Source organism: Athene noctua, chromosome 7, assembly GCF_965140245.1.
Source record: "Athene noctua chromosome 7, bAthNoc1.hap1.1, whole genome shotgun sequence".
Classification (NCBI taxonomy): domain Eukaryota; kingdom Metazoa; phylum Chordata; class Aves; order Strigiformes; family Strigidae; genus Athene; species Athene noctua.
In genome coordinates this window covers 7,215,111-7,228,269 of record NC_134043.1, presented here as the reverse complement: position 1 = coordinate 7,228,269, position 13,159 = coordinate 7,215,111, and the positions used below count along the sequence as shown (strand labels likewise).

The window sequence follows — 13,159 nt, the reverse complement described above, 5'->3', positions numbered from 1 at the left end:
TTGTGAGCAGTTCTGCTTCTGCAACTTGAGGGAAAAAAAAAAACCAAACCAGAAAAAATTGAAATCTATTAGTCTGTGTTTGTCATAAGTCTAGACTCCAACTCTCTTAAATATTATCTGCAAATATATTAACCCTTTAAGCATACTATCTCAACAGGAAAGGGATTTTCTCCCCATTGGTGTAGTTGCCGCATACAGAGTATCCCAAGGTCCAAAACCAGTGAAGACAAAACACCCCAGCTGTGCCTAAATGAAAATGCAATACTAGCTTGCCTGGTGTCTAGTTTCTTCTGTAAGGACCTGAGATGTATGCTGGAGGGACCTCTGCCCTGAGCCAGCACAGCTCGTGTGAATACTTTGGGTCAGCTGTAGTGGGTACAGAGGTCACACCCTGACTAATTTACCTATCTTCACTGCGGTGTAATTTTGTGTTAGCTTATGATTAGATATGACAAGCTTAAAAATACAAATCCCTGACTTTTCTGAATTTTATTCCTTTTCATACCAAATCTGTTCTCTGATGTCCAGAAAAACACACTGTAGGGTTTTTTTCATGACTGGCTTTTGTGATTAGTCTATTGCTTTATCTTAGTGGTGTCGTAATTTTCCTTGATTGCCCATCTAATAAGGTCAAGAAATGAGTGATTTGCAGTTTGCAAATTGAGCTAATTCTTTTTTCCTGGATTTCGTTCATTCTTCTTTTCCTTCCTTTAATTTGGAAATGCATTTATGAAATTATGGATAGAGGTAACTATCTCTAACTAAATTACAAAAATGTAAATGATAATTTGCCTTAATTTGTCTTCCCATCAGAAGACTGGCTTATATTGTGTTCAAGTCACTGCTAGTCCAGAGGGTCTCCATTCTCTGGCTGGTGTTTGAAGCATCTTCTTTGGACGTGAAATTGTCCTCTTAATTGCTGTTTTAGTTGCTTTTCAATCTGTCATCCGAATTCCTTGTACTATTTTTGAATTTCCACCTCCTTTGTTTTGAATTATTTCATGTAGTTCCTTTGACTCCCTTTTTTGTGCTCTGTGCCAACAGGTTTTTTTTTTTTTTTTTAATCTTAGAGGAACGTAGGGTGCCTCATCTGTTCCAAATCAAAGGCTGGAGATTTCTGTGCTCTTGCACAGAGGTTCTGCTTTTGATCCAACAGGCAATTTATGGAAAGCAGGAATTTATGAAGAGCGCTTATACTACTCAAATTCTGCTGTGTTCGCAACAACAGGAACCTGGAAGAAAGACACAACAGACAAATAGATCCTGGCTTTAAATCACAGAGCAGTTAGCTTCAACCTACAGTCACCTTAAAAAGCTTTAATTATCTCTAAATTTATGAAGGGCACAGCAGGGATGCTCATACACCTCCTTCTTCTCAATAATGTTGTGTTTTAGTTGCGGGTGGACAAATCAAAGAGGCCTGGGTTTGCTCAGAGGGTTCTCTGGCACCTGCTGATGCAGGAGTGTTACCCAGTTCCTCCAGTCAGGGTGACATAACACTGCTACTGGGAATGCTCCTGACCATGTCTCTTCTTGGAAATGTCCTCTCAAATCCCGAATGGATGGGATTAGCAAACAGATGCACCAGGAGGAGTTAAAAATGGTGATGTGAAAACTGTAGTTTTTGTGGTTGCTGGTGGTATGTTCCCTGCTCTGAGGCACATCAGGGCAGTGTGTGCCAGCAGTGACAGAGCTGCTTCTGTCCTGATCAGCCCTGTCCCCGGCGTTGAGAGATTTAGGACAGGTTGCAAAGATCATGGATCAGGAATTTCAACTCCTACTGCTGAAAACCAGGTAGTATCAAGTCGCATGAAGTTTAATTTTCTGAAAGGTCAGCCCAGAGTAGCACTGCACTTCTGCTGGGGGTGATCCTCTGGGGTTTATGCTCCCTTACGTGAAAATTCTGGCCACCAGCTTGATAAACATTGCATGACCTACCTGTGAGTTAACACAGGGAGCTGCTCTGAAACCCTGTGGTGTGTGAATCCCTGTGCTGTCATTTTAGGAGAAAATGAACTATTTTCAAGTATCTTTTAATCACTAGATTTTGATAATTGTTCTGAAAAATTATATTTCTGTAGCTTAGAAAACTGTAAGCAAAACTTAATAGGTTAAAGAAATGTGAGCCAGATCTATCCTGGACTGATAGTAAACTTACTACAGTAACTTGTAACTTGCTACAAAGTAACTTGCTACAAGGTAACAATTTTGGAAATAAAGAACTTGAAAAACCTATGTTGAATAAATGCCTATTTATTTTTGAAAGTGTATCTATTCTAGCAATTACTGTGGTATACATTTTTCCTTATCTGGTAAATTTTATTTTGAAGAATGAAATTGTTGCAGAAATCCCTGATTTTCTTTTGAAAATCTTCAGAAATAGAAACTTTTCTGAACAGAAGTTTCACCCGTGTTTTTTGAAATTCCTAAGTATTTCATTCTTAGTCTAAATGAAATTTTATATTGAAATTTAATTTTTTAGCACAAACCATTAATTCCAGAATCCAGCTAGTTTAAGTGGTTTCTGTACTTTCAGAAACAGCCTCCTACAAACATCTTATGGAGGAGCCCTCATTCTTGACAGCCTCTTTTTTTTTTTTTCTGTAAGGAAAATGGGCAACCCTGTCTAGGCTGTCCTCTTCCCAACTCCAGACTCCATACGTGACAGCCCTGGGATGCCTCCTCTTCCCTAAAAGTGTGAGAGTAGTAGGTGGTCTTGGTGGTTAATGATAACCTGTAGACCCCATGTTCAGACTACCCTAGCCCTCTTTTGGCATTTGGGTTTAATTAAATATTAAAATACTCCTGTTTCTCTCTGTGGCTTCCCCATGTGTCTCTGTGGTATATCTCTCTGTGGCCTTTTTATTACAGAAAAATGACTGTGTTACTTACCAGGACAAAGCTTTTCAAAGACTGCTTAAGGAGAAAGTTTCACCTTATTTTCTGCCCATCCCATCCCATCCCCTGGCATGAGAATTAAGGCTGGGTTTGGATCACGGGTGGCCAAAAGGTGTTGCCAACTGCAAACAGGGCTGTCCTACCCTTGTGTCCCCCCTTTAGGACTCTTCAAATCCACTGTCACATTTGTCTGGTTTTCTGCCATCTCAGAGCTAAATAGCTTCTAAATTTAGCCCCGAAATCCTGGCTGGGTTCTCCTCTGGACCTCTCTCCGACATTTCTACACATCTCCTTGGGTGTGCAGTGACACTCTTAATTACAGCTGTGGCTGCCAGGGGAGCTGTAAGCACAGAAATAAAGCCCATAAAGGACTTGCCCTCCATTTCTTGTTTGACTACAGGATTTTTACATATTGCTCTCATAACAGTGCTAAAATAACATTGATCTATTCCCTGTCCTTTCATTTTCTTTTTTCCAAAATCTATTCGTGAGAAGAAAATTTGGTCACAGTTCTTCCTTCCCGGATGTTAAAAGATTTATCAAATGAAATTTAATCACAAGACAATTGTTCAGACATTGCTGTTCTCTGAGTTTTTCTGGCAACAGAATCAAATGTAAACAACCATCAAAAACGTTATTTCTGAATGGGTCAAACTGGCTACCAAAGAAGCTTATTTAAAGCAAGGTAAGACTTTCTCTGAGGCATTAGTACATAGAAATGTACATTCTTCTAGATCTTTATCTTCTTACAGAAAGCAAGTATGCATCTTATGAGGAAATATTTAGAGAATTAGCTGTTTTTAGCAGCATCCTCTCTAGGTGCTGCATTTAGTCATAGTGATGTCTGTCGTTACTCTTTGGCTTTAAATATAAATCTTTATAGTGTGTCTTTTTGCCCAAATTTCTTTTATGCTTTTTGCTGCATTCCATAAAATGACCCTTTCAAAGAGGTGGCAGTACCAGGCTATGTGGAAGAATGATTTTTTTATTAACCTCAAACCAGCTTTCTTGTGTCTGATGGTCAGCATCAGCCTCCACTTGCCAGACCACCTCTGCCCACCCTTGCTCATGTCCGTGCCTTTTGTTTCTATTATTAGGCTCAGTTAGTTTTTCTCTGTTTTTGACAGGTTGATTAAAGCTCTTCCATGGGAGTTGGGAAGGTTTTTAGTGTAGAAATAGTAACTCAGTGTAGAAATAGTCTATCAGAGGTTTAGGAGAGCTTTGATAGCAAGTTAATGCACTGGGCAATCTACTGCCCTGATTTCTGCAGTAGGCTGCGGTAAGATTGTCTCTTTGAAATGTGGCCTGTTCTCTTTGGCCTTAGTAATGCATTGGTCACAAATACAGCCTGTTATGAGGCAAGGCTCTAATAAAATATTAGCATACAGAGATACATTTAGAATTAACATTTTTCTCTCCTTATATGTCATTCCACTTAATACGTTGTATTGGAAGTATGAAGAAATACCATTTTAGCCTAAGCCTTTTCATTAATTAAGTATTCTAGTGTTAAGACCTCTACACTTTTCCTGCTTGTGGAGAACTTTGTGATCCCTTTGAGATGTGTCTTTCCCAGCCTGTACTGAGAAGTGACAGGTACTGGTAATAGTTCACAGTATTTCTCTCGTGGGTTTTTTCCATTGTTTTTTAACCTTATTGCCTTTTGTACAGCTCTGATGAGCAGGACTTTCAGGCAAATATATGGATGATAATAATTTTTAAGAGGAAAGTCACAGTTTCATATCTTTGCCACTGGTGGGAAGCCCTGTGACAGGTGGACATAGTAGGTGTTTAGGTGGATTTCACTGAGAGTTAAAAGGGTTTCACATATGACATATTCCGAAGATCTTCAAAAGCAGTGTCATATGTTCATCCTTGTATGGAGAAAGGGTCTTACAAAAATAATTCCAGCTTTGGCACATAGGCCAGTGTCTGAATAAAATGAGCTGACTGCCTGAGCAGCAGTGAGTTTGCTGGAGCACTGCACGCAGTGATAAAGTTAGAATGATGGGGGCAGATGGGCACATAGTAGATATCTTTTAAGGTGCCTGATGTAGTCTGCTTGATTAAAGAGTTTGGGAAAGCAATTCAGAAACATAACAACAGCTGACTTCAGAAGATTTGAGGAAATGAGCCTGAATTAGGAAATGTGGATAAAATTAAACTTCAGCTTGCCCTGCTCTAAGGATTATCATGATGATATTGATGGGTAACTGAGAATTTATCCTACTTAGTCTATTCCTGGGTCTGAGATATACTTTGAAATCTCTCTGTCCTCCAAGGTTTGCAAATGAGGATGGTGTAAATTAAATTACTGAGAGCCTGGCTTGCAAAAGTTCAGGTATTTCTTACTACAGACAGAGATTCCCTCTGTGAAATCTTGGATCTCATTTGTGTTTGGTAACATGGAGGAGTGACCATTAAGAAACATATTATTTAACAAGATTGCTTCGCTTTCTGCTTCTGTCTGAATTCATTGAAGTCCTCCAGCAGAGGAGATTGAACTACACAACCAGAGTGCTCAAAGTCACGCTGCAAAATTGAAACAAAAGTCTATCAGGAATTCAGTGCATCTGTACTCTGTGCTTGAGGCCTGCTAACGTCACAGAAATGTCCTATTTCCATCTCCAGGTTTTCCATCATCTAAATGAGTCATGCTACTTTCCCCGTGCCTAAGCTGTGGAAAGCTAGGACCGTTCCCTTTCTTAAAATCTTGTTTCCTTCAGACGTTTTTTATAGTACAGCTTTATTTAAGAATGTCGGTTGTGTTTGTATCCCTGCCTCTGTAGCAAGGTGACCTCTGATAGCAGGAGTGAAACTCCTTATCTGAGCAGGCTGGACCTCGCGGCAGCTGCCTGGTGTTTGGAAGAGTGCTCACAGATCTTCCTAATGCTGGTAATGGTTAGTGGCATCTTTAAAACAGCTCCAGTATAATTAAAGCGTGTAGTTAGGTTTCTCATTTAGTGTCGATGAGACGGGAAGGAATTGAGGCAGTGTATTGATTTGAATGTATTGATCTGAGGGGTCACTGTGTCACTCGCCTCCCGTGACGGCGGGGAGGGAGGTGTGGAGGCCGCCGCAGGCTCAGAAACTTCTCCCTGCCTTTTCAGTGCCTTGAACAGATGCCCTTACACTTGGTAGTAATACCTATTGAGTTTATAAATTAAAATACTAGGAACGTATATTTAAAGACAAAAAAAAAGGGGTTTTTTTAATGGTGTTACCAACTTTCTTGATAATGTCAATTGCGCATGGATTTAATTGCTTTGTGTTCCTTTCTTCTGCAGAGTCATCTAGTGGTTTATTTTGTCTGAAATCTGTGCATTGTAATATTACTCTTTACATGCTAATTATCAGGATACAAGGAAATCCATCAGCGTATCCCATTCTGTAAAACGGAAACCATTGCATTGTTGTGCGAGGGACGTTGTCTAAATGAGGCTTGTCTGTGTTTTGGGGTTGCAGGTTGGCAGCTGAAATGAGATGGCATATTGTGTTGACAATGCCTAATGTCGTACCTTTAGAAACTGGCAGAAAGATGCTCTCCACAGAGGGCCACAAACTCTGAAATTGAGTTTCTTAGTGAGCTCCAGCAGAGCCTGAAACCATTGACCTTCAGTCCATATACGATTTACTGATGGGGGCAGATATTTTTGGTGACATTTGGCGGCAGCTTTCTCACAGTGATGGACCCTTGGCTCTAGAGGATGTTTCCCGCCTGGTCCAAATTGCTCAAGTCTCTATATTGATCTTCAGAGCGCTCTGCAATGTACATCTATTTTCGGAGCTACAGTGCAATTGGGCCTTTGAGAGAAGTCAGATGTAGGAGCAAGAGGGGAATTTGACAGTCTGTGGACAATTTAATTTTTTCTTTGTGATGTATTGTGGAAGACTGTAAAGCCTTATTTTACTATATAAATCTCATAATAATACTAAAAAATGGAACCTCATGTTTGTTTTAAAAATCTTCTTTTACTATGAATTGAGTAGCCTGAAAAACTTAGATGCTAAACAATTCATAATAAAGTACAGTGGGATGAGTTTCTTTCCTGATATACAGAGGATGAAGACACTGATCAACTAAGAAAAAGCTACTCAGTTATGTTTGGACAACGCAGATTATTTTCCTAGTGTCAGGGTGATGAGCAAAGTATATATAGAAAAACACAGCTGAGCTACTATCCTAACCACTGTTGAATCCAGTGGATGATTTTTTATTTGAGTAAGGACTTTCTTAAGACAGAGCTACCAAGCAGCTGGCCCAGCCACTTCAGGGAAGCAGCCCCAGGAAGAGGGGAATCATTTCCACAGTGGTTTTGGAATCCAGACAGATTTGTGCAGTGGATTTCTGCCTATCTGCATCAAAAGTTCCCTGCGAGATGAATGTACTCTCTGAACTCTTACTTATTTGCACCAAGAAGGCAGCAGACAAATCTCTCTTCTCCAAGAGTTCTCTGCTTGTTCTGCAGTCTTTTACAAAGAATGTGCTAATTAATGGAGACTTCCTTATTTAGTTAAAAGATTAAATCTATCAACTATTATGGTTTGTACATAACTCAGAGTGTAAGCTTGCAAGTTCTTTAAGGAAGAGAACTGTAATGCAAAATCAGAAAAAATTAGGAATCATAATGCAAAGTCAGCACCAACCCCACTGCCTCATCAGGATTTATAGAGACTGTGAAATTGAGCAATAAAACCTACCTTTGGATGAATTTCAATAACAATACTGTTGAATTAAACTTGCTAGTGTTTTTTACAAGTCCTCTCTGGTCTATTTAGAATCTATAATCAGTCTGCTACGAGATAACGAGAGCATGTGCCTCTCTGAGAAGAGCAAGTGGGAATAAATTAGCTGAGGGTCCATTATATGATCTTTGCAAAATATTTGATGTGAAAGTTTTTTGCTAGGTTTTTTTAGTTGTACATTTACTGAATGTATTCATTAGATTATCTCTTAAATTTCCCAGCTAGCAAACTAACAATGCATAAAATCTCTCAAATCCTTGCTTATTAAAAAAAAAAAAACCAAAACAAAGGTGAACATTTGCTGCATGGCAATACTACAGCTTTTTCAGATGTAACTGAATTTGTTAGCAGCTTTAAGATTCCCAGACTTATTTGGTGTAGTTTCTTTCAGTTAATAATGTTCTCCCTTGAAGCAGGATTTAAATGTTTGGACCTGGTTTGCTTAGGACAAGCTGCTACTCTGGTAGCTCACAAGCTGCTGTAGCCTTTAGTCATGCCATGTGGCCCATGGCCGGTGGTTGCCTTATCCACGGCACCTTGGGAAAGCCCCAACTGTAGAGATGTGTTCAGCTGGTGGAGTTAGTCTCTTAACTGCAGTCTGTGCTTGATGCTGAGTTTTAACCCGAGTTAAAACACGAGGTTTGCTTTGTAGGAGATCCCAAAGCTTCAGCTGAGCAGAATCTGGCCCACTGAGTGCCATGCTCCACCAAGTCTCCCTTATAAAGTCTTTAGACTTTTAGCACCGCATGGATTTACTGGTGTTATTCTGCATATTTCACAGTCAGTAACCAAATGAATGTAAATATTAATTGCAGAATGAATCAATGTTTTTCCTCTACCTTTGGTCTGTGTAATTAGAAACATTTCTCCTGTGTCACTGTCCACTCTGCTGCTCCCTTGTTAAAGGGTGATCTCTTTTATCCTATAGACTCCAAGGGAAATTAGTGGGGTTATTACCAGTGGCACTTGCGGTGATGCACAGAATTGTCCCTCTCATAGTAATGACCTTGAGTTTTCTGAAGCACCTCAAGGTTTGCTAACAAGGGTAGAACTGCTAGAAGTTTGTTAATTGAAATGATGAAATATGTTAGAGAGGATACAAATGAGTTTAAAGCCAATTCAATTAGAAGTGCATCTGTTTCCAAAGCTGCTGGAGAATTGTTTATTTTTGAATCACTTTTAAGTCAGCCTCCAGGAATCCTGTTGGCACTGTTGTTTAACGCTGTGTGCAGACCTTACACTCACAGCAAATTTATCACTTGCAAGTGCAACAGTCGGGTGGATGCCAGTGTCTTATGTTAGCTTGTAAAGCTGCTGGTCACCTGCTTCTCCCACCACAATTCATTTGCAAATATAGAGGGGGACACAGAAGGACACTGCAGCCCCTCACTGGCTGTGCCTGGTGTGATATATGCAGTGTCTTGTGTAGGTGGGAAAGAAATTGTGCTACTGCAGAACTCCCCCAAGGTGCTGTAGTGCAATCCACAGCCTCTTCATGCTTCTGTGCCACTGACACCCACCAGCCCATCATCCAGCTGCCTTCTGTTGCCTCGGTTCTTTTGGGTTGCACAGCAAAAATGAGACAATAACAGTTTTTACACCATGTATTTGAGCCTTAACCTCCAACACCTGCCAGACCATCATCCTTACTTATTCATCTACCTGCTATTGCTTTGTCTCTTGGGCTGCACAGCAGAAATGAGACGAGTAATGGTTGCTGTGTTGTGTGTTTGAGCCTTCCCAGTACATCCTGTGTAATCTGTGGGTGCTTTGTTTATTGTAGACACTTTAGGGAAGAGACTCCATTTGTGGCTTGTAGAGCAACAAGCACATTGTTCTTAATGAATAAATAATAGTAAAATGAGCTGTGCAGCCTAGGTAAATGTACTTGTTCATCCCATTATGTTGGCAGTGTCTCAGTAGTAAAACAATAGTGCTTAAACATAGAAAAAGCTTATTTGATCATCCAGCTCAATTTTTCCTGCCAATTCAGGACTATTCCCAGTAGTATGTTTCAAAGCGCCTACGTAAATATCCCATGCACTGGTGTTTCTGTTGCTACCTCCTGCGACATCTCTGTGAGCAGCTCCAGCTCTGTGGCATTCAGGAGCCTGCTGTTGGCTCAGATAGGACAGGAGCTCTCATCTCTTGTTTCTAAATTAAATGAGCTTTATTTTAATGGGATTTGAGATTTTGAGGAATAATAATTAAAAAAAAAAAAAGTTAAAGGAAGCTTCAAGAAATAATATAAGAACACACGGTGAACGGGCTGAGTAGGGCTGGGGAGAAGAGAGCATCTTTTTCCATAGAAGGTCTTGGAAACTTAACGAATTTTTGGTACCATCTTCTGCAGAGGAGAGAAGAATTGGGAATGTGATGGATGAGTGAGATGTTTAAGGATGACACTGACAAAGCCAGCTGTGTAAACTCAACCTTGAGTTAGTCTTCCTAAGATGAACAACCATAGCTCAGAAATGTTTATTCTATTTCCTTTATTTGTATTCTGTTATGGTAAGTAATCCTCTGGATAATAGTCTGAATGCAGAATTCTTTATTAATAGGTTGTTTTAATAGCATATCTCCCTTGGTTTTTTTGGTTTTTGTTGGTTTGTTTGTTTTGGGGTTTTCTTTGTATTATGCACCATGCCAATGCTACAAGTTTTCTAGGAATGCCAATAGTAGGATTATTGTGGGTATTCATACTGAAGTCTTTTCATGCCCCTGTCAATGGCAAGCCATTGCTTGGCTCCTCCAGAGAAAAACAAATATCCTGTTCTCATAGGCAATGGATGAGTCGAGTACAACATTATTTACTAGTTTCTCATAAAAAGATAGCCATAAAGACATTCTCTGTCTGAGCAGAGAGGATACATCACATAAAGACTTTTGGAGGAAAATTTTTGTTGAATGAAATCTTTGATCCATGAGTATCTCAACAAGTGATTGATAGAAGAAATAATGGCAGCCTGTGAGAAGAGCTTGAAAGAAAGTTATGTTCCCATTTTGATTCTGTAGCATTGTTCTGTATGGAGAATTGTTTTCCTCTGGGCAGTATGGTAATTTAATGCTCTATTAGATGGCCATTATTTGTTTATACTTAATGAAATTTAGAAATATGGGTGAGGAAACTCAAAAAGTAATGAGCTGGCCATAGCAACAGGACATCTTTCGAAATTCTGTGGTTCACTGAGGGATCTCCACTGCACTTTGTGGGGATGGAATACAGTAAGTTGCTTTATTTTTGTTTATTATAACTTTTCCTTCCTCTTCCTTATATTTCTTTTCTCATTATATTTCGGTTTTTGTCTTATATTTCATTATAGAGGTAGGTCTTGAACTGCCAAAAGGCTTAGCCCATTTTGCCTTCACTGATAAGTTGATAACCCCTCTGTCTAATCCTCCTTTGAAACAAGGCACTTCCTTTGTTTCTGTTGAGAGTTAATTACCTAGGCTGTCACACAGCCCAAGGAAAAATGATATTTCATACAGTGGTGGAACAGAACTCTTTGGAGAACTGCCTAAGAAATGCTTCTCATAAACCTATCATGAGAAAATTTCTTTTACTTATCATAATGTATTATGAATTGCTTTGAGTGGCAACCTAAGCAGGTGGGATAGAATATTAGTGGGATATCTGGGAGTTTCATTCAGGGGAAAAAAGTGAGTCTGTTTTAGAAATATTTGTATATGTGTGTGCATGGGTGTAATCTCACCTAGATGAGAATACAAAGCATGCAAAGTTGAAATATCTCAAACACGCAATGGATTAGTCTGGAAATAATTAAGATACCCAATTCCAGTGGCTTTGGAGCTGCAAATGGAAAGGTGACACAGCACATGGAGATAAAGGTAGCAAAGAAAACCAGAGCACACCGTTTGGGGACAGGTCTGCAGCTTTAGGGAAGAGTTACAGTGTGAGTTACTGGGGAAATGATTGCAGCTGCCAAGCTATGGGGTGACTGCTGTAAAGGAAGAGGGAACTGCACCATCATGAAGGAAAAAGAGAGAAGAAATAGAGCATCATTGAACTGAAGGAGGGAACTACTGTTGTTTCTAGTATTTCTTAAGGCACTGTTTACAAAAACAACATCACTATTTCTTGTACGTCTAGAAGGAGGGGGATGCCTAAATAAGCCTGAAACCTTTCTTGATACTGACTTCAGCATGAAGACCAGGAGGGAGGCAGCGTGTTGATGCTCAGGATGTAACGCAGTCCTGCTTCAGAGCCAGCAGCAGGTTCAGGCAAGGCAGAGCTGGTAAATCCAGCTCTGGGCCAGAGTAATCTCGGTGCCTCTGCCTCAGTGTTTCTCACAGAGTTAAGTTCTCATTGTTTGTGGCTGTCTTCTGGGGATTTTGGAGGGTAGCTGCTTCTAGGTTGTTTTTATCTGGGTTTTGTTGTTTGGCTGTTTTGTTTTTTTCTACTCCCTGCTGCAGTGACTGTCACCTTGATAGAGTGGGGAAACCCTTCATAAAAGAGTAATTGAATCAGCTAATTTGGTATTCTGTAGGTAAGGAATATAGAGGGAGTGTTAGTGTGATAAAACCAAACAGAAAGGGCATAAAAATGAGAAACATCAGAAACACATAGGATGAAATTCAGTTATTTCCATGACCGTCATTGCCAGAGATGTCAGAGGGTTGAAGCCGCCTGTAATAAAGGCTGGTCTTAGCAGCCACTGACTTTCACGGTCTAACATGAGATCTCTTTTTTGTTTAAATTAAAATGGTACATACGGACATGACAAGCAGATAATAGAAACTCAAGGAGAACAAATGCAGCACGGTAAGCAGCAAGGTGCAGGAGTTATTCCACACTGCCGACCCAAGACTGCTGCCAGTAATTCCCCAGATGCCCCAAAGGCTCAGCCACCCTCCGCGGCCAGTGCTAGGCTCTGCAAAATCTCTGTTCCATATGCCAACTCCTAAATCAGCTGTGGGGTTGTGCCTGTATGAAGGAACCTTGTTTTTCCTCTGAGAAAACCTGTTGGATTTTAGTTCAGCATCCTGCGGATGTCTGGTATTCTGATTTTAAGAGGTGATGATCTTGGGAGGACTTTTATGTCAAATCAGGTTAAGGTGAAGGCAAAGCTTTAAAATGCTGTTTAGGAAACCCAGTGTCTTGGTTTTGTCTGGGATGGAGTTAACTTTTTTCCTAGGACCAGGTATGGTGCTGTGGTTTGGATTTAGCATGAGAGTAATGTTGATAACACACTGATGGCTTTAGTTGTTGCTAAGTAGTGTTTATATTAACTCGGGAAATTTTCAGTTTCTCATGCTGCCCTTCCAGTGAGGAGGCTGAGGGTGCACAAGAAGCTGGGAGGGGACACAGCTGGGACAGCTGACCCCAACTGGCCACAGGGATATCCCAGACCATATGGTGTCAGGCTCAGTGTATAGACTGGGGGGAAAGTTGACCAGGGGCTCCTGCTTGGGAACAGACTGGGCATTGGTCGGTGGGTGGTGAGCAATTGCATTGTGCATCACTTGTTTTGTATATACTAATTTTTTATTATTG

The 13,159-nt window shown here is 40.3% G+C and overlaps 1 protein-coding gene across 1 annotated transcript in view; it reads left to right on the top strand.

Moving 5' to 3' along the window:
* The window catches only part of THSD7B (thrombospondin type 1 domain containing 7B), a 370,637-nt gene that overhangs the window by 272,290 nt on the left and 85,188 nt on the right, over nucleotides 1-13,159 (top strand). The gene's annotated exons all lie outside the window — the stretch shown is intronic.